The sequence below is a fragment of the Podarcis filfolensis genome (assembly GCF_964270895.1).
Source record: "Podarcis filfolensis genome assembly, chromosome: 15".
In the NCBI taxonomy this organism is placed as follows: Eukaryota; Metazoa; Chordata; class Lepidosauria; order Squamata; family Lacertidae; genus Podarcis; species Podarcis filfolensis.
In genome coordinates, this window is record NC_139618.1 from 31,694,020 (window position 1) to 31,714,547 (window position 20,528).

Below are 20,528 nucleotides of genomic sequence, written 5' to 3' on the forward strand. Positions count from 1 at the left end.
CCTCTTCAGAGTAGACCCCCTTTCAGATCCATGCTGAACTGTGGCCACCAGAGAGACCTGATGGGCAGTCAGGTCGGAACAGAGAAGGCATGCTTAGAAAGTATCTTATTGCTCTCCCCCCCTCATGCACGTTAATTGAACCTGTTTGTGTTGTGTTGTGTGTGGACATCTTCTGAAAAGGGATTTGGTCACTCAAAAGTGTAACTGGATGCTCAGAGAGAAAGGATGGAAGTTTGGGAATCCTCTAAATTGAGAATCATTACATCTAAGTATGTTGTGTCCCTTCCCCTTCATTCTGTAAACTGATATAGACCACAAAGGCTCTTGGGATATATCCCAACTTTCTTGAAAACTTCTTCAGATATTTTCCCTCTTCCATTTTTGTTCAAATTCCTGCTCAATTTTAATCATCTGCGAGCTTGTGTCAATGAAAATTCCAGCACAGAACTAGAGCTCATTCTGTTGAGGTACCTGCTATGAGCATATGTGTAAAATACAAAGTTCTGCTAAATGAGATCTCAGGCTGTAAAGAAAGATCAGCCGCTAATAAAGAATGCCCCTTATATCACACAAGGTCCCTTATGTTCTCTCTCTTTTGGTTTCCAGGAAACAGCATGGTCATTTCTGACGTTGGTTGTGTCCAGAATTGTCAGAATTCCAAATCAGAGGATCTTTTCATGTGGAATGAGTTCATTTGCTGTCACAGCGACTATTGCAATGAATAGGCTAGCATAGCGAGTGGAGCTTACAGCAGCAACAACCTCAGTGTCAAGATATCAGAAGCAATGTGCTTTTGTCACTCAGATTTCCCCCTTCTCCCATCTTGTTGCTCTTCTGAGAAATTGAAGGACAGATCTCAGCACGGCCTTCTTCTTTCCCAATCTGCAGCTGCCACCATCAGCCATAATGCAAATTTCTTCCCTTCTCCCTGCTAACAGAACCAGAGAAGTCTTTGGAGTCAGATGAGAGTCTATGAAGGAAGCTTTCCAGTTTTCCTCCCACCGATTCTCTATCTGGATTATCTCCCCATATGTTTCCTTCTGTGCATGAGCAAGAGGGGCTGGCCTTTTTAGAAATCAATTGCTCTTCCTTTATTTTAGCTCCTTGCTCCCCACCCTATCCCAGGAAGAGTGCTTTCAAGGCAGATAACTAGCTGCTACTATAAAACTGCCCTGTCCTTCTAGCCCCATCAACCTTTCAACTTATTCTAGGATGCTGAGAGCAGAATTCAAGGTCCAGCTCTTGAGATGGTTCCAGTGGCTATACAGTACAGTCATACCTCAGAAGAAGAAGAAGAAGAAGAAGAAGTTTGGATTTGATATCCCACTTTAGCACTACCCGAAGGAGTCTCAAAGTGGCTAACTTTCCCTTCCTTTCCCTTCCTCCCCCACAACAAACACTCTGTGAGGTGAGTGGGGCTGAGAGACTTCAGAGAAGTGTGACTAGCCCAAGGTCACCCAGCAGCTGCATGTGGAGGAGCAGAAATGCGAACCTGGTTCACCAGATTACGAGTCTACCTCTCTTAACCACTACACCACACTGGCTCTCAAGTCGAAGGGAATCCGTTCTGGAAGTCCGTTCGACTTCCAAAATGTTCAGAAACCAAGGCACGGCTTCCAATTGGCTGCAGGAAGCTCCTGCAGCCAATTGGAAGCCATGGAATCCCTGTCGGACATTCAGGTTCCAAAGAGCATTTGCAAACCAGAACACTCACTTCCGGGTTTGCAGCGTTTGGGAGCCAAAACATTCGACTCACAAGGCATTCGACTCGCAAGGTAGGAATATATGTTGTCATCCATATGTAGAAAAGTACTTGGGGTGGGAGGGAGTTCAGCAGAAATGACAACTTGCAGGGAGGCTTTTGCCCTGCCGGATCCTCTTTGAATTGCATTTATTTGACTGAATTAATAGCTCCAAAGGCTGTTCTGTATTAAAGCACAGGAAACACTGAGCAGAAAGATACAACTGGCAGTGCGTCATTTGAAACTTCCGTAACTTGCTCCTGTCTCTGGCAAGAAATGGCTTTGATTAAAACCAACCAAACTTCATCTGAACCACCAAAAGTGTGCTGTGTGTGTTCTTTCATTAACTAACAAATACAGGAAACTAATATAGCAAACCTGAGCATACAATGTCATTTCATGCAATCCCATTGCCCGAGTGGCGAGAGACTCCAAGCATGCCAGCACTTACCCAGTGTTTGGTTTCTTTGGAATGAAGGTCAATGGAGTCTGTGGTATCTTTAGGATATATGATTTTGTATACACATAGATACAACCTGAGTAGAGGATGAAGGGTCTCCCAGCCTTAACATCACAACAGATCCGGCTTCCCCATTAGGTTTCCGTGGAAGCCCCAGGTCCAGCCCAGAGCAAGATACATCCCTGTGCCCAGCTTCCAGCATCTCAACGCACAACTCTCACATAGCTCTTGTTGGCCTATTGTTCTCCATCCTAGGATGACATGGCATCCAGCCAGGTGTGGCAGGAAAAGGCCCACCCAATTGTCTCTATGGCAACAGAGCTCACTCTTTTAAGATGCAAATGGTGGGCATTTAACTCGCCCACACTTCTACTTGTCCTGCTACTTTCCTCTGGGAAAGCCCACTGTTTGTTGCTGAATGTGAAAAGAATGTAAACCAGGGTGTGTGTTTTCCCCTGATTCTGTGATCAACAGTTGATTTTATTAGGGAAAGTGGTAGGACAAATGGAAAAGACACTCAGTCCTGTGCCTAGAACGTGTTGGATGAACCGTAAACCCCTTGGACCAGTGCTTTCTAGGAATGGGACAAGCAGAAGTGTGGGTGTCTAAGGCAGAGGTTTTCAATCTTTTTGAGTCCACGGCTCCCTTGACCAACTACATTCCTCCTGTGGTTCCCCTGTGGGGCTCAGGAGTCCAGTTATATCACCTCTTGTCTTCACAGCTGGCAGCCCCTCACCCTTGTGGAGTGTTCCCTCGGGCTCCTCTCCTCTCCCCTCTCCTTGGGAGTCCTCTGGGCAGCTGCTGCCACCCCCCCGGTCTCTGAGCTGCCACCCCCCTGCCCCAAAGTGAGATGCCTCCTCAAACTGCCCAATGGGGGCCTGGGAAGAGGATGCCCCCAACCTTAGCAGCCCAAAGGAGACTGGGCCAAGGTGAATGTGAGGCCAGCACCTTACTCACCTTGGGAGGCAGCAATGGGCACTGCTGGGCCTGCTTGCTGGAAAGGCTTCCCTTTGGTGCAAGGCACTCAGCTCCCAGGTAGGCATTGCACACAGCAAGCCCAAGAAACACAAGCATGGCGTCTGCCTGCCTGCCTGGTCTCCCACTTGTCTGGACTTTCCCAACAGCAAGGGCTGGTGGACTGACTGGCTGGGCTCCCTCACCCACTTGCTTGCTAACCACGAGGGTACCTCAGGTCCTGGCAACCAGCACCCCCTGGCTAGCCCCAGAAGAACCATTCACCTGGGGAGCTTGTAGCTAGGGCTGCTGCAAGAAACAACCATGAAAGGCTTTGGGAGGCAGACATGAGAGAGCATCAGAGGAGGAAGGGAAGGAATGAGGGACAGAGGCCAGAGTTGCCTGTGGCACCCCTGACCATCATTCAAGGTACCCCAGGGTGCCACGGCACACTGGTTCAAAACCACTGGTCTAAGGTCATTCTCTTGAGAAAGGAACTTGCCTGACTGGTTCAGCCATCTTCTTCCTATAGCTTTTAGCTTCCCACACACAGGCTCACAGGTTTTGAAGGGACCCAGGGCAACATCTGGATTGCTCCCCACAAACTCGTATCAATATATGATTCCATCCTCCCCACAAGGGCTTCAGGGCAGTTTTAATGGTCTCTCCTCTCACTTCATCTTCACAACAAGCCCAGCAAAACTGAATGCAAAGGTGAGGGAGGAACAGTGACTTATTCTAGACTTTAGCTTCACTATGGAGGCTCACTCCAGATGTCACCTGGGGGATTCCTCATGGACCTGTGATAAGGAAAACAGGAAGATGCCTTATCCCAAGTCAGAACACTGGTCCATATAGCTCCATCTGCACTGAATGTTGGTGGCTCTTCAAAGTTTCAGATAGGGGACATTCCCAGTTCTACATGGAGGTTCCAGCGAATTCTGCCTGGGATGTTCTACATGCAAAACAGATGCTCTATCACAAATATACAGTTCACTGAACTGCAGGAATTTTCACCCCTCTGCTCCTAAAACTATTTGGGGGGTTGGGAGTACCATTTTGGAAGTAATGGTGCACAAGTTGCCTCCCTCTTGCTGGAGTTGGGTTCTTGCGCCCATAAGAGACACCATTCGACCACCTGCGTTTTCAGAAAAGTGGCCTTGGTGGGCGAACTTCAGTCCACGATGTTCTTCTGCTCCTGGGCATTGATGGTATCATTTTCTGCATTCTTGTGTACTAGGCTCAGCATGATCTGTGGGGTGACATTATGCTATGTGCCCATCACACTGTGCTTGGAGTGGGAGGACGAAGTTGAGAACAGCTAATTCTCATTCTAGCATATTTCAAATCAGTGGTACATTTCCACACTCTGGGTTTGCTGCTTTAGAGCTTTTCCAGAGATTCAGTAAGAGGGTGCTGAAAAAGAAGGCATAGTGGACACAGGAGAAATCTGCAGTTGCTCAGCCTCACAGCTTGGAGGATGTACACTGCACTGCCAGCCTGAATATCATCCTCAGCCCAGTTGAGGATTGATTGCCCCACAGACTGTTTAAAGGAGATGTTTGCTAAGCTTCTTCCATTATCACATTTCTGTTTGTTCCCCAGTTCACAGAGGCCACCATCTGAACCAACTGGTAGGATTTCCTCAACACTGAAGATGAAAAAGCTTCCGGTTTTTGGGATATGGATGCTTCTTTGCTTTTGTACTGGTAAGTCTCTAAAGGACAACCAGAAGAGCAAAAATATTTTCAAATCTCAAGCTACACCCTTGACATTTTGTAAACCAGCAATGACATTTTTCACATGCAAAAGTTGAAACGATTTTGCATACCCCAAATTGCTGATGCAAATGGTAAGCAGAGATTTATTTGTTTGTTTGTTTTTCAACATGGTATTTGACTTCTGGCCTCCATTAATGAGATACACAAAGATTTGAAAGCGCTTCTGGTTTATGTCTGTGGACCAGTTTATATGATCAGCAGGATCGTGTGCTTCCCTGTTCTCTGCTTAGTTGTTGAAATTGGGGCTGTAGGTATATGGTAGTGGTGGTGGGGAGGGTTTACGGCTGGGGGCTCACCGAGATTGACTTTGTTCCTCTTGTTTCCTTCCCTCTTATTCTCACCTTCTGGGTTAAATAACTCCTAGCTTTCATTCCCTCCCTGCATCTTATTCAGTTGCCAGCTAATTGTTCCTCCTATTTACTTTAAGGAAGTTGGGGGCAGTGGGAAGGGTATTGCACATGATGTTGGGGCTCTGGAATTTTTCACCTTCATCCACCACAGTTTTGAACCCAGCTCCCCTACTTCACTCTACCCAATAGGACTTGCTGGTATAGTGGTATGTGTGTTTTACTTTCCTGTTACAAACAGATTTGAACAAAACACCACGAAACCCTCCTGAATGATAAGCCCTCTGCATTGATTCTTCTCTCTCCCTCCTTCTGCCCCTCCTCATTTCTGTTCCACTCACTCTTCTGCAGCAAATGCCTTTTGGTGTTTCTATTGCGAAATAAAGCTTCCAGCGACCGCTTGTCCTCCAGAAGCAGAATTTTGTTGGGCCGGGATGGGAGCATCATGTTCCACAACAAACACTTATGTCAGTAAGTATGCGAGTGAGTTGGACTAACCCAGCAGGCTGAGGGATCCATTCCCTCAGGAGTAACGCTTGGGAGTGGAGCTGTGTGCCAGCTGTAAGACCAGAGGCAAAAAGTAGGTAGGACATCAAATGAGAATCTGATCACTTAGCCACACAAAAGCCAAAGGTTTCTACACCTCCACAGCTCTCTCTGTCTGCACAAACAGGAAACATTCTCACATTCCAAGGACACATTCTGGCCATCCGGGAGAACTTGAGAAGGCTGTGGAGCAGTGGAGCGTGTGGTCTGAGGAGCAGGGATGCAGCCTGGGGCCAGAGAGAGGTCATTCCCCACCAATGCACTATAGCAGAGATGATTCCAGGTTGGCCTTGGTGAAAATGCCCTTACTCTGAGCAGCTCCACCGATTCTGAAGGATGTATAGTAGCAGGTCATGCCTCAGACGTTATCTCCACCTTCAGAGGGTTTGTTTTCACTGGCTGTACAATGTTCTCCCTGATGAAATGCAAGGGCATCCACCCGTATTGGCATTCTGCTGGCTCTTGAAGATGCCGAGCTGTGTCTCTTCCCCAGGAGACTGTGCCAGTACCGATGGCCTTCAAGCAGCTTTCCCTTTCAATGTAACACTGCGCTAAAATGATTGTTTTTCACGTTTGGATGAATGGTGCCTCTTCACTTATAGAGGAGGAAGGAAAGCCCATTTGAATTGGGCCCTACATCTGCTCCTTGCTCTTGGCGAAGCCACCCAACCTGTTTCTACCTGCTTGACCTCACCCTAGGTACTATACCTGCTCAGAAGATCCAACTCACATGGTCAATGAATGCATGTGGAGGCAATGGGAATGTACCCTTTAGCCATGGCACATCAGCATCAGTGCACCCACAGGCCATGGCCCCCTAGTGGCCATGCAGTAGGTTCTTCTATGCAAGGGGGAACCCTTTCAGAGTAGGTCCTCCTTCAGATTAATGCTGGATTGTGGCCACCAGGAAGGCAAGGCCAGTAGTCAAAACAGAGAAGGCATACTTTGCAAGTGTTACCTTTCTCCCCTATCTTCATGCACATTAATTCAACTTGTTTGTGTGTGCTGGCATCTACTGAATGGCGATTTGGTCACCCAAAAGTGTGACCTGATGCTCAGAGTGGATGGAATTTTGAGAACCCCCCAAATTGGGACTATATTCATCTATCTATTTTGTGTCCTCTCCCCATTCTTCATTCTGTAAGACTCATGGGGTGGGGACACATCTACTGTACTTCCTTGATAATGGGGACTTCTCAGAAATTTCCCCTTTCCCATTTTTGTAAAAAAAATTCATTATTTGTGAGCTTGTTTCATTGAGCAAAGAAACAGTATTCATTTTGTTGAGGAAGCCTATAAGGCCCCTGTGACTGAGCATAGATACAAAATATAGTTTGCTCATTGACATTTGAGATCTCAGGGTATCAATAATAATAATAATAATAATAATTTATTATTTATACCCCGCCCATCTGGCTGGGTTTCCCCAGCCACTCTGGGCGGCTTCCAACTGAATATTAAAAACAATACAGCATTAGACATTAAAAACTTCCCTAAAGAGGGCTGCCTTCAGTTGTCTTTTAAAAGTAAAATAGTTATTTATTGCCTTGACATCTGCTGGGAGGGCGTTCCACAGGGCGGGTGCCACTACCGAGAAGGCCCTCTGCCTGGTTCCCTGTAACCTTACTTCTCGCAATGAGGGAACCACCAGAAGGCCCTCGGTGCTGGATCTCAGTGTCCGGGCTGAATGATGGGGGTGGAGACGCTCCTTCAGGTATACAGGACCGAGGCCATTTAAGCCTCAAGAGAGATCAGTGATAACAGAGCAGAGGGTAACAAGTGTTTCATGCATTGTACAAGGTCTCTTACATTCTCTCTCTTTTGGCTTCTAGGGAATACAAAGATTGGTTCTGTGGCGGGTTGTACCCAGGACTGTAGGAATTCACATTCATTGACACTTGGTTTAATGCTGGAGGAGGTCATATGCTGCCCCACTGAGTACTGCAATTCCTAAGCTTGCATAGGCAGTGGAGCGGAGCCTAGGACAGAAAAAGCCTCAACATCAAGATGCTTGTCACTCTTTTGATAAATTGGAGGACACATTTCAGCACAGCGATGTTCTCTCCCGTCCTATCTTGTCTCTCTGCAAGCAGAGTCTGCAGCTGCCATCATCAGCCATCATGCATGTCTCCTTCCACATGCTTTGCTGTCAAGAACCAAACAGATATTGGGGGTCAAGTCACACACACACACACACACACACACACACACACACACACAAACACCTTATTGGTCTTGGATCCTGTTCTAGGGACTAGTTTTTAAGGTCCAGTTCTTGAGATGCCTTCAGGGCCAACATCTTACCCTCCATTTGGGGCCAAGGCCTTGAGGACTGGAAGCTGAGAAGAAAGGACAGCTTTGTGTGGTGGGGAGGGATTGTGCTACCCCTCTACTGCCCCTCTTTGAAATTGAATTCATTTGACTGAATTTATTGCTTCAGAGGGGACTGAAATAAATAAATAAGGGGACTTAAAATAAATAAATACAGAAAACATTGTGGGGAAAGATACACCTGACTGCGTGTCATGCGAAGTTTCCATTAACGTGCTTACTTCTCTGGAAATAAATTGCTTTGATTAAAACCAATCAAACTTTTCTGAAGCACCAAAACTTTGTACGGGTATCTTTCTGTGTGAATAATTTCATAAAGTTCCTATCAGTTTATCCTCACAACAATTTCAAGGACTAGCTAGACAGCTTGAGCAGGGGGAGAAATCCGGGGCGGGGGGCGGGGAGAGGGGAGAGACATGCAACTCAATTCTGTTAGAAAATACAATAATTACAAAGCTCATCTACAATATTATTCCCCCAGTAAGGTTTGGACCACAAAAGGGGATAACTTCCCAGTTCTCTGCAGCCTATATTATAGGGCTGGATCAACTATTTCAGCCTGGAGTTTGTTTGTTTTGTCAACCGTGGATGAGTGTTGGTGCTCCATACAGTTAGTGGGGAGATGAAAGTTCGAGCAAGGTGAACATCTCTGGAATTTTGGAAGGTACTTACTTTATGTCCCTGACCAATCACTGAGGTCTTTGTGAGAGGCTCTCCTAGTGGTTCCCCCATGACTTGGATGCACAGCTTGCATCCACCAGGAGTCTTCCTTCATTGGAAGTTTTTAAGCAGAGGTCAGTTAGTCATCTATCATGGATACTTTAGTTGAGATTCCTGCACTGCTGCGGGTTGGACTAGATGACCCTCATGGTCCCTTCCAACTCTACAATTCTATGGTTCTGTGTGTTCAGAACTGTGGAACTCCCTTGTGGCTGAGATCAGACAGACTCTCTCCATGCTGAACTTCAGGCGCTTGATGAAGACCTTCCTATTTTGGCGGTCATTTTAAGTCAGTTGTACTATGCCTATTTATTGATTTTCTGTTTTTACCTGGGGTTTTGGTTTGCTTTCAACACCGTATTATCTTAACTGATGGATCATTGCATCAAATGTTGTGTAAACCTTTCTGCGACCACCTTTGATGAAAAGCCCCATTTGCTCAGCAGATACCTATCTACCTCTTGGAGAGGCGGCTTAGCTTGTTTAAAAATTTAGAGAATAAAGGAAAGGGGAGAGAGCCACATTTGCCATCTCATAAAATTGAATGCACCCCCACCTGATATTCTCCTGCTTCATGGAAACCACCAGTCATGAAAGGAGAGGGAGGAACGCTGACTGGCTCTCCATTTACCCTAATATGCAATTATGTATTGGTGTAAGTTTGGGGGAGTTTAGTCTAACTGTCCTTTCAAGGATCCCTCATTGGGAACACAGGAAGCAGCTTTCTACTGAGTCAGAACATTGGTCCACCTAGCTCAGAACTGTCTGCCCTGATTGACAGTGGCTCTCCAGAGTGTCAGATGGCAGGCACTCCCATTTCCACCTGGACATGAAGGTAGGACTTTCTGAATGCAAAGCATGTGCTCTACTACTGACATACAGTTCACTGAACTACAGCAACGTCAAGCATTTATTTCACCTGCCCCAGAACCAGGGGCGACCCCCAAACCAGCTAGGGAGACAGCTTGCTGCAATTTTTAGCATCTCTTGGGGAGGTGAACATGGCTGTTGTCAAACCAGCATCTGTTCAGGGCTGCGCCAAGTCGTCCGGCGACTTACTGTAACAACTTCACGGTGAATTGCTCTTGACAAAAAAAAAAATGCCCTATTGAATGACAATACCTAGCTAATGGCAATAAGTAAGTTGGCAGCAAGGGGCTTGACCTGTCCAAAGGCATTGCAGTCACATTGCAAATGCGCTGTATACACTCACATTGCAAACGCACATGAGCTTATGGTTCCAGCAAAGGGATCTATTTTGGGGATTGAGTAAAGGTGCACAAGTTGCCTCTCTCCTGCTGAAGTTGGGTTCTTGTGCTCACAAGAGACATCATTCGACTACCTGTGTTTTCAGAAAAGTGGCCTTGGTGGGCGAACTCCGGTCCATGATGTTCTTCTGCTCCTGCGCATTGATGTTATCGTTTTCTACATTCTTGTGTACTAGGCTCAGTGTGATCTTTGGGGTGACATTATGCTGTGTGCCCATTACACTGTGCTTGGTGGGGGAGGAGGAGTTTGAGAACAGGGAGTGTGTTAGCACACCTAATTCTTATTCCAGCTTATTTCAAATCAGTGGTACATTTCCGCACTCTCGGTTTAGAGCTTTTCCAGAGATTCAGCAAGAGGGTGCTTAAAGGCATAGTGGACACAGGAGAACTCTGCAGTTCATCAGCCTCACAGCTTGGAGGATGCACAGTGCACTGCCTGAATATCATCCTCAGCCCAGTTGAGGACTGATTGCCCCACAAACTGCTTAGTGGAGGGTTTTTTGTTTGTTTGTTTCACTAAGCTTCCTCTGCTATCCTATTTGTGTGTGTCCCCTGTCCCAAGTTTACAGGGGCCATTCACATGACCCAGCTAGTAGGACTTCCTCAACACTGAAAACAGCTGAAGATGAAATTGCTTCCATCTTCTGGGATATGGATTCTTCTCTGCTTTTGCACTGGTAAGTCCCTAAAGGAAAACTGAGCTGAAAGAGCTTCAAATCTCAAGTCAAGCTTTTCACATTTTGTAAATCAGTAAGAGCTACTGCATTTTTCACATGCAAGAGTTTTTGCATATTGCTAATAAAACACTTTAAAATATTTTTAAATTAAAAATATTTCTTTAAATTAAAAAATGTTTTTGATTTCTGACTTCTGTTAATGCACATGCATGCACAAAATAGCATGCAGCAATCCTAAAGCCTGTTTAGTGTCAAGTGTGAAGATAGACAAAAAAAAAAAATCTACCCTTCAAAATTGGTACTTCTCTGTGGACTGGTTTTTTGTTTTTTGTTTTACAATCAGCCATCTTCAAATATCTTAGTCCATGTCACATGCAAGAGGGAGCATGCTTGTTTTCTCTTGCTCTCGAGGGTAGGACTCGAAGCAATAGCTTCAAGTTACAAGAGATTCCAACTAAACATTCAGAAAAACTTTCTGACAGTAAGAGCTGTTCGGCAGTGGAAGGGACTCCCTTGGGATGTTGTGGACTCTTCTTCCTTGGAGGTTTTTAAGCAGAGGTTGGACTGCCATTTATCATGGATGTTTTAGCTGAGATTCCTGCATTGCAGGGGGTTGCACTAGATGACCCTTGGGTCCCTTCCAACTCTAGGATTCTAGGATTTTATGGGCTTATTTATTCTGCTGCTCTCAGAGGTAACTGTATGGGAAAGATATGGCTAGCTAATGTAAAAACTGGGACCTGCCAGACGATTTTTTTCATATAATTCTTTCTGAGCATGATGAAATGTCTGTTTCTCCTAGTGGGACTTGCTCCACTGTAATCAAAGAATGAAGTAGCAAGCAGTTTCACACACAGACCACACCAGCCTGGGGATGGCTGTTATGGAAATTTAAAAAGGAAATTGGGAAAATATTACCAGCAGAGGTAGCAGTGTAGCCCTCATACCAAGTCATGCTCACTTTTATTTTTTAAATTTATATTTCTGCATGCACTTTTAAGGATTTCCTCTTTAAAACCCACACAGAAACTGGGACAGGATAGACTTAGTCCTTTCTCCAGGCAGAACTGGGGTGGACTGGACAGGACAGGTCCACATACTCCTAGTTTTGACTCTTCGTGAATTGTCAAAAATATACAATAATGGCATGATACACGCCTGGGTGGGGAGGTCATTCTACAATCTGGGAATTGTATTGTGGGGAGATTTTGGCCAACTAAACTTCCCCTCCTCATGGACAACAGACTTGCTGAAAACCCCCCACATACCTCACATATTGAATTAACATTTCTTGCTCCCCAGGAGTATTTGCATTAAAAGTAAAATATAATTTGATCCTGGATGAGTCTGCTAGTTTAAAATATTCTCCTATATGAGACCTATATTACTCCCATGTATCTATTTTTTAAAATTGAATATCTATATCTATATCATCTATATCATCTATATCTATATCTATATCTATATCTATATCTATATCTATATCTATATCATCTATCTATCTATCATCTATCTATCTATGAACTAGAAGCGTTTATAAAGCAAATTTGCATTTAGGCCAATGTAAGTTCCTATTACAAATTCTTCCCCCTTCTTTCTTCTCCTCTTCTACAGCAAATGCCACCTGGTGTTTCCAATGTAGAAAGCCACGAAAAACTGGGCATTGTCCAGCAAAAAAGGAATTGTGCTGGGCTGGTGGTGAAGCAGCCTGCTATACATTAAACCTATATATTTGTAAGTGGACGAAGAATCATATATTTGGGTTCAGTGCAGTGGAGGGTCTTCCAGATTGACCTCACAGTTCTAAAAACACTGTGGCTGCTTCCAGGCTGCAAATATTTTGCATGTCAGATGCAGTTGCCTACCAGTGAATTTAGGTAACACAGTTAAAGTGGATTTGATACTCTTGTGTAGAGATGGGGAATGTTTTTCAACTGGAAGGCCATGTTCCCATCTGGGCCACGCCCAGTGGCAAAAGTAGGCAGAGCAACCAATGCAAATTTGACCTTAGTCCAGTAGACATCCCTCTCTAGCCTCCATCTAGATAAGCAACAAGCATTCTCAGAGTTCAAGGATATATTCCAGCCAGAAAAAACCCATCAAAGAAGGTTCAAAGCAAGGTTGGTGAGGCAATGTGGCTCAGAAAGGTTTGTGCCCTGGGGAGAAGGCCAGAGATTCCCCGCTGCTGGTCTTGTGCAATAAACTTACTTCCAAAAAATAATAATGAAAGAGATTTTCCTTTGCAGCAAGGAAAGTAGCAAGAAAAAATGCATTGGAAGGTGTGGGAGAACAACTGCTTGATGTCAAATAACCTCCCCACAAACTAATCAGAATGACAACTACTGTTATCTATGCTCTGGTAACCTCAAGGTTAGATTACTGCAATGCATTAGACGTAGGGCTGCCTCTGAAGACGGTTCGAAAACTTCAGCTAGTGCAGAATTCAGACGGTTTGAGCATATTACACTGATCCTGGTCCGATTGCACTAGCTACGGATTAAGTTTCTGGGCCCAATTCAAAGTGCTGGTTTTGACCTATAAAGCCTTAAACGGCTCAGGACCGCAATGCCTTAAGGACCGCCTCTTTCCATATGAACCTACCCAGACCCTGAGATCATCTTCTGAGGCCCTCCTTCGTGTGCCGCCTCCTCGAGAGGTCCGGAGGGTGGCAACACGAGAACAGGCCTTTTCTGCAGTGGCTCCCCATCTGTGGAATGCTCTCCCCAAGAAAGTTTGCCTGGAGCCTTCATTATACACCTTTAGGCACCAGGCAAAAACGTTCCTTTTTAACCAGGTCTTTGGTTGACCTGATAAACATCCCATACCCTTTTAAAATGTGGCTCTTTTTTTTAAAAAAAAATGGAACGCTTCACGGATTTGCGTGTCATCCTTGCGCAGGGGCCATGCTAATCTTCTCTGTATCGTTCCAGTTTTAGTATATGTGCTGCCAAAGTGAGCACATGTGGTTTTTTTTTTTTGAGGGGGGTATTATTGGATTATTGCTTTTATTTTTAATTTATATACTATGATCTTTTTATGTGAACGGCCCTGAGACCTCCAGGTATAGGGCAGTATATAATAATAATAATAATAATAATAATAATAATAATAATAATATTCAATAAACAGCCCCACACCCCTGCAAACGTGGTGCAAATCAATAAGGATGAATTCTCATTAAGCAGGCTGTCTTACACTCATATGCAGCCCCACCATTATGTCCTCTCCTGCATCACTAAGGCCCCATAGCAGGTTTACTGGGTAGAGGCAGCAGCAACCCTCTAAGTACTAAGCTGCTCAAAGGGAAAGTCTGGCGGCTGCCATTTTCATTTTCCATAAAACGCCTAGCATGGCTACATTGGGAGATTGTGGGAAGTTTCAATAGCACCATGCCACTAGAAAAACAGTTCAAGAAGTAGAGTGGGCCTTTATTCATCACTGGTGGCTCTTGATATCAGCTGCTAAGGAGCACAGCGATGAGAGAGGCCAGCAAATTTACTGTCACATCCCTTCCTATCAGACCTACTGACCTTCAAGCCTGTGAGTCTTGGCAGAATTGGGAAGAGGAAGAGAGCTGTTAGGGCTGAAGGGAACTATAGTTCACCAACATCTGGAGGCCCAAAGTTTCCCCATACCTGATTTAAATCGTTGAGAGAGAGAGACAGGATTCAAGAGTGAAAGGCACATTCCTGTTCAGTGAGACCTCATATTATTCAGGAAGATCAGAGGGAACAGAGGGAAATGACTGTTTTGAAGCTCTCTTTCCAGCCAAGGCAATGATCAGTTTCTTTTTCCCTTTTCAGCAAAAACCTTGATCGCTACTGTGGTTGGTTGCCTCCAGCAATGTGAAGGTTACAGATTATATGGTCCCTACACATGGCACGAAATCATTTGCTGTTCCACAGATTATTGCAACATGTAGTTTTGGATGGGGAGTGGAGGTGATCTTAGGAGAACAAAAGCCTTCAGCATCAAGAGGTCAGGAGCAGCGTGCTCTTGCTAATGATGTGCTAATAAATTTCTCCTGCATTCTCCACCACCACTCTTCATCAATTAACAAGAAAAGAAAACGCCTTGAAAATGAGCAAGGAGAGAGAAAATATCCTGGTAACAGTCCCATGAGTGGGATGCAGGGTTTTTATTAATCTAGGCATATTCATCAGTTATGGAACATTTACAGAAATGCAGACAGCAGAGCAGCCACATATAAATGCTCAGTTTGAAGAGGTTCTTTTGGAGATCTTTTTGTTTTTATGACCCCTGACAATTTAGTATCATCAGCAAACTTGGCCACATCACTGCTCACTCCTAACTCTAGTTTGTTTATGAACAAGTTAAAGAGCACAGGACCCAGTGGATAATAATAATAATAATAATAATAATAATAATAATAATAATAATAAATAAATAAAAATAAAAATAAAATTTTTTATTTATATCCCGCCCTCCCCAGCCGAAGCTGGGCTCAGGGCAGCTAACAACACTAAAATAGTGCAACATTATAAAAACATTATAAAAATTAAAATCAAAATTGATGGCAACCATAAACTAAAGTTTTGTAAAGATTGCCAAAGTAGGGAGTCAGGCTGCGCCCTGACCAAAGGCCTGGTGGAACAGCTCTGTCTTGCAGGCCCTGCGGAAAGATGTCAAGTCCTGCAGGGCCCTAGTCTCTTGTGACAGAGCGTTCCACCAGGTTGGAGCCACAGCCGAAAAAGCCCTGGCTCTAGTTGAGGCCAGCCTAACCTCTCGGTGGCCTGGGACCTTCAAGATGTTTTTATTTGAAGACCGTAAGTTCCTCTGTGGGGCATACCAGGAGAGGCGGTCCCATAGGTACGAGGGTCCTAGGCCGTATAGGGCTTTGAAGGTTAAAACCAGCACCTTGAACCTGATCCTGTACTCCACCGGGAGCCAGTGCAGCTGGTATAGCACCGGATGAATGTGATCTCGCAGCGAAGACCCTGTAAGGAGTCTCGCTGCGGCATTCTGCACCCGCTGGAGTTCCTGGGTCAGTCTCAAGGGCAGCCCCACGTAGAGCGAGTTACAATAATCCAGTCTGGAGGTGACCGTCGCGTGGATCACAGTGGCTAGGTCAGGGCGAGAGAGGTAAGGAGCCAACTGCTTAGCTTGGCGGAGATGAAAAAATGCCGCCTTTGTTATAGCTGCAATCTGCGCCTCCATAGAGAGGGAGGTATCGAAGATTACACCCAAACTCTTAACAGACGATGCTGGCACTAATTGCACCCCCGCAAGAGATGGAAGTTGCCCCCTCAATTCCATATCGTCCCGTCCCAGCCAGACGACCTCTGTCTTCGAAGGATTTAACTTCAACCGGCTCCCACGTAACCATCCAGCCACAGCTTCCAAGCATCTGATCAGTGTGTCCGGGGCCGAGTCAGGATGGCCATCCATCAACAGATAGAGTTGGGATCCCTCAATAAAGGCTTCACTTTATACATGTCTCCATTTTGAGAACTGTCTATTTATTCCTACTCAATGCTTTCTACAACTTAATGAATTTGTGATCCACAAAACATAGCTGTCAACTTTCCCCCTTTTTTAACGGAAATTCCCTTATTCCGAATAGGATTCCTCGCGAGAAAAGGGAAAAGTTGACAGCTATGCCACAAAATGGAAGCCTTTATTGAGGGATCCACTGAGTACTAGGATTTGGCATGGTGTGCACTGGCCTTGGCTGGATTGCCAAATTAACAGCACTTGCTTTAGATTTGAGGTGGCCAAGGGGTGTTTTGTGGGTGTCCTTTCCTTCATTGTGCAAAACATCTCACTCGTGGCCTGCACTCTGCACCTTTCCTGGGTTGCCATGCTTTAGTCAAAGCCCTGGGAAAGACACCACAAGATTCCTCCTTCCAGAAATCACAGGCAGCCAGGGAGCCTGCAGAGAAATGCATATTGTAAAGAAACATAAACCACACCTTTGGCTATCACACAAGCCCTGCTTTCAACAAAATTCTAAAGAAATTCTGAAGTGCAGCAAAAATGAAGGTGAAAAATTGGAGCCTTCCCACCCCACTCCTTGGAGGTCAAGAGAACCTTTCTGAGAAATTGGAATAAAGATTCTGGCACAGCAGCATTCTTTTCCTGCTTATTTTGTCACCCTGCATGCCCAATCTGCAGCTGCCATCATCTATCACAATGCATGCCTTCCTCCCTTCTCCCGCGTTCTTTGCTATCAGAAGCAGCAGGATATTGGAGGCCAGGTGTGTTTGTGAGAGATGATGGAGAAGATGTGTCATGATTTCTGCTCATAAGGATCCAGAGCTGACTCAGACGTATACTTAGCAGAGTAAAAACATAAACACATTGCAGGATTCCCCAAGAATAGACCAGAGTCAATTAGCTTCATCCAGCAGAGCTTTTCACTACCCAAGGCAAATGTACTTAACGGTCACAAATCCATACATCTTCAGGATTGGCACAGTCCATAAGAAATCCAGTTGCAGCAGACTTAACTTAAACGTACTATAAGACTAAAACCTTAACACTTAAACGTACTATGTACAGAACACCACACCAGAAGGAAAAAGAGACAGAAAGTGAAACCCAGGCTCCTTCTGGCCTATTATTATAGTTAGCATGACCTTGAGTGAAAGAGATAACAGAATTAGTTTTAAACCAGCTGTACTCAGCTTCTCTGAAGGAATAGTCAAAACATCAGGCACCTTCTGCTTGTTTTCAAGCAGAATAGAAGCTTGCTTGTTAACTAGAAACTACCAGCTTGTATCACACAGAGAAGCTTTCAGAACCCTCTTGAATCTATTAGAATAGAAAATATCTCTGTACAGCAGATCAATACCTTCTGCACCAAAAAATGCAAACTGACAAAGTATCCAAACAGATACATATCCCATTGGCACCCCATCATGAATAATTTCCCAATGTAGTTCCTTTTATCAATAAACTTTCAGAAATCTGCCTGGAGGCCTTTCATAAGGTGGTAAACACACACTTAACTGAGACGAAGACTGCAATCCTGAGCACATATATTTCTCCACCATGGAACCGAAGAGAGTTTACATGGTGCCTGCCCTGTTACTTTATCCTTATAACAAACCAGTGAATAAGACTAGGTGGAGAGATAGGCATGTGTTGACTCCTTTCTCTTCAAACATAAGAAAAGTGCTGCTGGATCAGGCCACAAGGCTCATATAGTTCAGAGTTCTGCTCTTACAATGGTCAGCCAGATTCTTATGGGAAGCCCACAAGCAAGGGTCAGCTGCAAAACCAAACACAGGAGAGGGTTCCTGCACCTTTAAGAGAAAATTTCAGCAGGTGTAGCTTGCATGACATGCTACACCTGCTGAAATCCCATTTTCTGCACTACAATTAAAGGTGCAGGAACCTGATCTCTTTCTTATACAGCATCTTGCTATCTTAGTTGTAGGGTGGCTGCCTTTTATTTTTTTCCTTTGTAGGGCTCTTTAACAGCTGCCAGATGAGCAGGCATTCAGTGGGAAAACCAAATAGCTCTAGAGGTGGAGATGGAGATGTGGAATGACAACAGGGATGAGAGATTTGAAGCTGGGGGAGAGGCATTGTACCACTTCTTATTGGGAAATTACCCTCCCCATCTGAACATTTTACAGCTGATTTGTAGAATCTAGCATCTGCAGACATGGGTGCATTATACCTCAGTCACTTGTATGCTGTTTTTTTTTTTATTATTATTATTATTATTATTATTATTATTATTATTATTATTATTATTATTAAAGGTAAAGGACTCCTGACAGTTATGTCCAGTTGTGAATGACTCTGTGGTTGTGGCACTCATCTCGCTTTATTGGCTGAGGGAGCCGACATTTGTCCGCAGAAAGTTTTTCCGGGTCATGTGGCCAGCATGACTAAGCCGCTTCTGGCGAAACCAGAGCAGCGCACGGAAATGCCATTTACCTTCCTGCTGGAGTGGTACCTCTTTATCTACCTGCACTTTGACGTGCTTTCGAACTGCTAGGTTGGCAGGAGCAGGGACAGAACAACGGGAGCTCACCCCGTCGCGGGGATTCAAACCGCCAACCTTCCGATCGGCAAGCCCTAGGCTCAGTGGTTTAGACCAGAGCGCCACCATACCAGCAAATTCAGATTTCATAAGAGAAGTGAATTTGGTCCTGTTGGGTGACTAGCCTGCTCCCCCCTAAAAATGAAACCTTTGTAGTAAGGACAATGGGTGGAAATTGCAGTGGAAAGTGTGTAATAATGCCGCATCCTATTTCATTTGTTCACAGAATGAATGCTTGATAAACAGTCCCATTGTATAAAACTCTCTGCAAACTTTGGTGTGAATGAAGCAGGAGCAATGCACACCCAACAGATCATCTGGAAGTGACCCTCGCTTCCCTTAAGTTCACCAAATTCACAACATGAGTTTGTTTCTCCAGTATTTTAAGAACTACACAAAAGAGAGAATCCAGTCAGGTTCGGTTCCTCTCACCTTCAGAGCAGCGATGGCTTGGAAAAGGAAGGAAATGCTTGTACCCTCAAAAAGGATTGGATGAGGGAGAGCAAAGTTTCCTCCTCTTGGTAAGAATATTTGAAGCAATAAGGCCTTTACAAGGGATGTTTGTTTATTCCTTATCCAGTTCCTTGGAAAATCTGGACCTACTGTAGTGATGGGGAGCCTGTAGCCCTCCAGATGTTTCTGGACTCCAGCTCCCACCAGCCTCAGCCACATGACTAATGTCTAACAACATCTGGAGGGCTAGAGATTCCCAGTCCACATCATTAGGAAATGTAGTGATGGACACCAACTTGGATGGCTTTAAAAGATGAGACAATTTCATGGAGAATAAGATTATCCATGGTTACAAGTCATGATGGCTATTTTCTCTCATATATATGTGTGTGTGTGTGTATGAACCATGGAAAGAGAATATATATATATTCATTGTGTTTTACAATTTTAAATACTCATTTTATACCCTTAAGATATCAATGACTTCGCTTCTTCTCTTTTCATGGTTCATTTTACATATCATAAATCCCTGCATATTTTACAAAAACTGTATCCATCAGTATTCCATTATTGCATCCATCAAAACTTGTTTACACTGTTGAATGTATCTTAATGCTGGCAGCGTTTTCAGCTGTACACAGTTATTTCCCATATATTCAATAAACGTTTTCCAGTCTTCTTTAAACGTTTGTTCTTCTTCTTCTTCTTCTTCTCTTATTCTTATGTTAAGTCTGCAAGTTGTGCATATTCTGTCAACTTACGTAAGTTGCCAATCTTCTTTGGTTGGGACCTCGCTCGCTTTCCATTTTTGGGCTAACAAAACACTGGCCGCAGCAGTAGCATACATAAATAACCTTGGCTATTTTCTGTCTCTATTTTTGGATCAAGTATGCCTCTGACTGTGAGTCACTGAGAATCAGAGGTAGAGAGAGTGCTGTTGTACTTGGGTCCTTCTGTGAAAATAGGATATTGGACTAGATGGGTCATTGGTCTGATCCAACAGGGCTCTCTTTAGGACCTCTCCTATATAATTATTTGAAAAATCAGAAGCCCTTTGCATCTCTTCCCCTACAGCCCTTGGATAGGACAAGCTATTCCTTGCTGAAATCCCCTCTTAAAGGTACACACCACTATTTTGGGGTGGGATTCACAGCAAACCCATCACCCCTTCAAAAGAAGAAGAAGAGAGAAACCTGAACTTTTTACAATAAGAAAAGTTATTGGAAAATGCA

At 44.5% G+C, this 20,528-nt stretch overlaps 2 long non-coding RNA genes across 2 annotated transcripts; both read left to right on the forward strand.

Annotated features, from left to right (window-relative positions):
• The first annotated feature begins 4,646 nt into the window (after positions 1-4,646).
• LOC310749938 lies at positions 4,647-8,440 on the forward strand. The gene is made up of 3 exons (XR_014541876.1): positions 4,647-4,865; positions 5,636-5,755; positions 7,663-8,440. It is a non-coding gene; the product is annotated as an uncharacterized lncRNA (long non-coding RNA).
• Positions 8,441-16,265: 7,825 nt separating this feature from the next.
• LOC310749888 lies at positions 16,266-16,914 on the forward strand. The gene is made up of 2 exons (XR_014541858.1): positions 16,266-16,344; positions 16,443-16,914. It is a non-coding gene; the product is annotated as an uncharacterized lncRNA (long non-coding RNA).
• Positions 16,915-20,528: the final 3,614 nt, after the last annotated feature.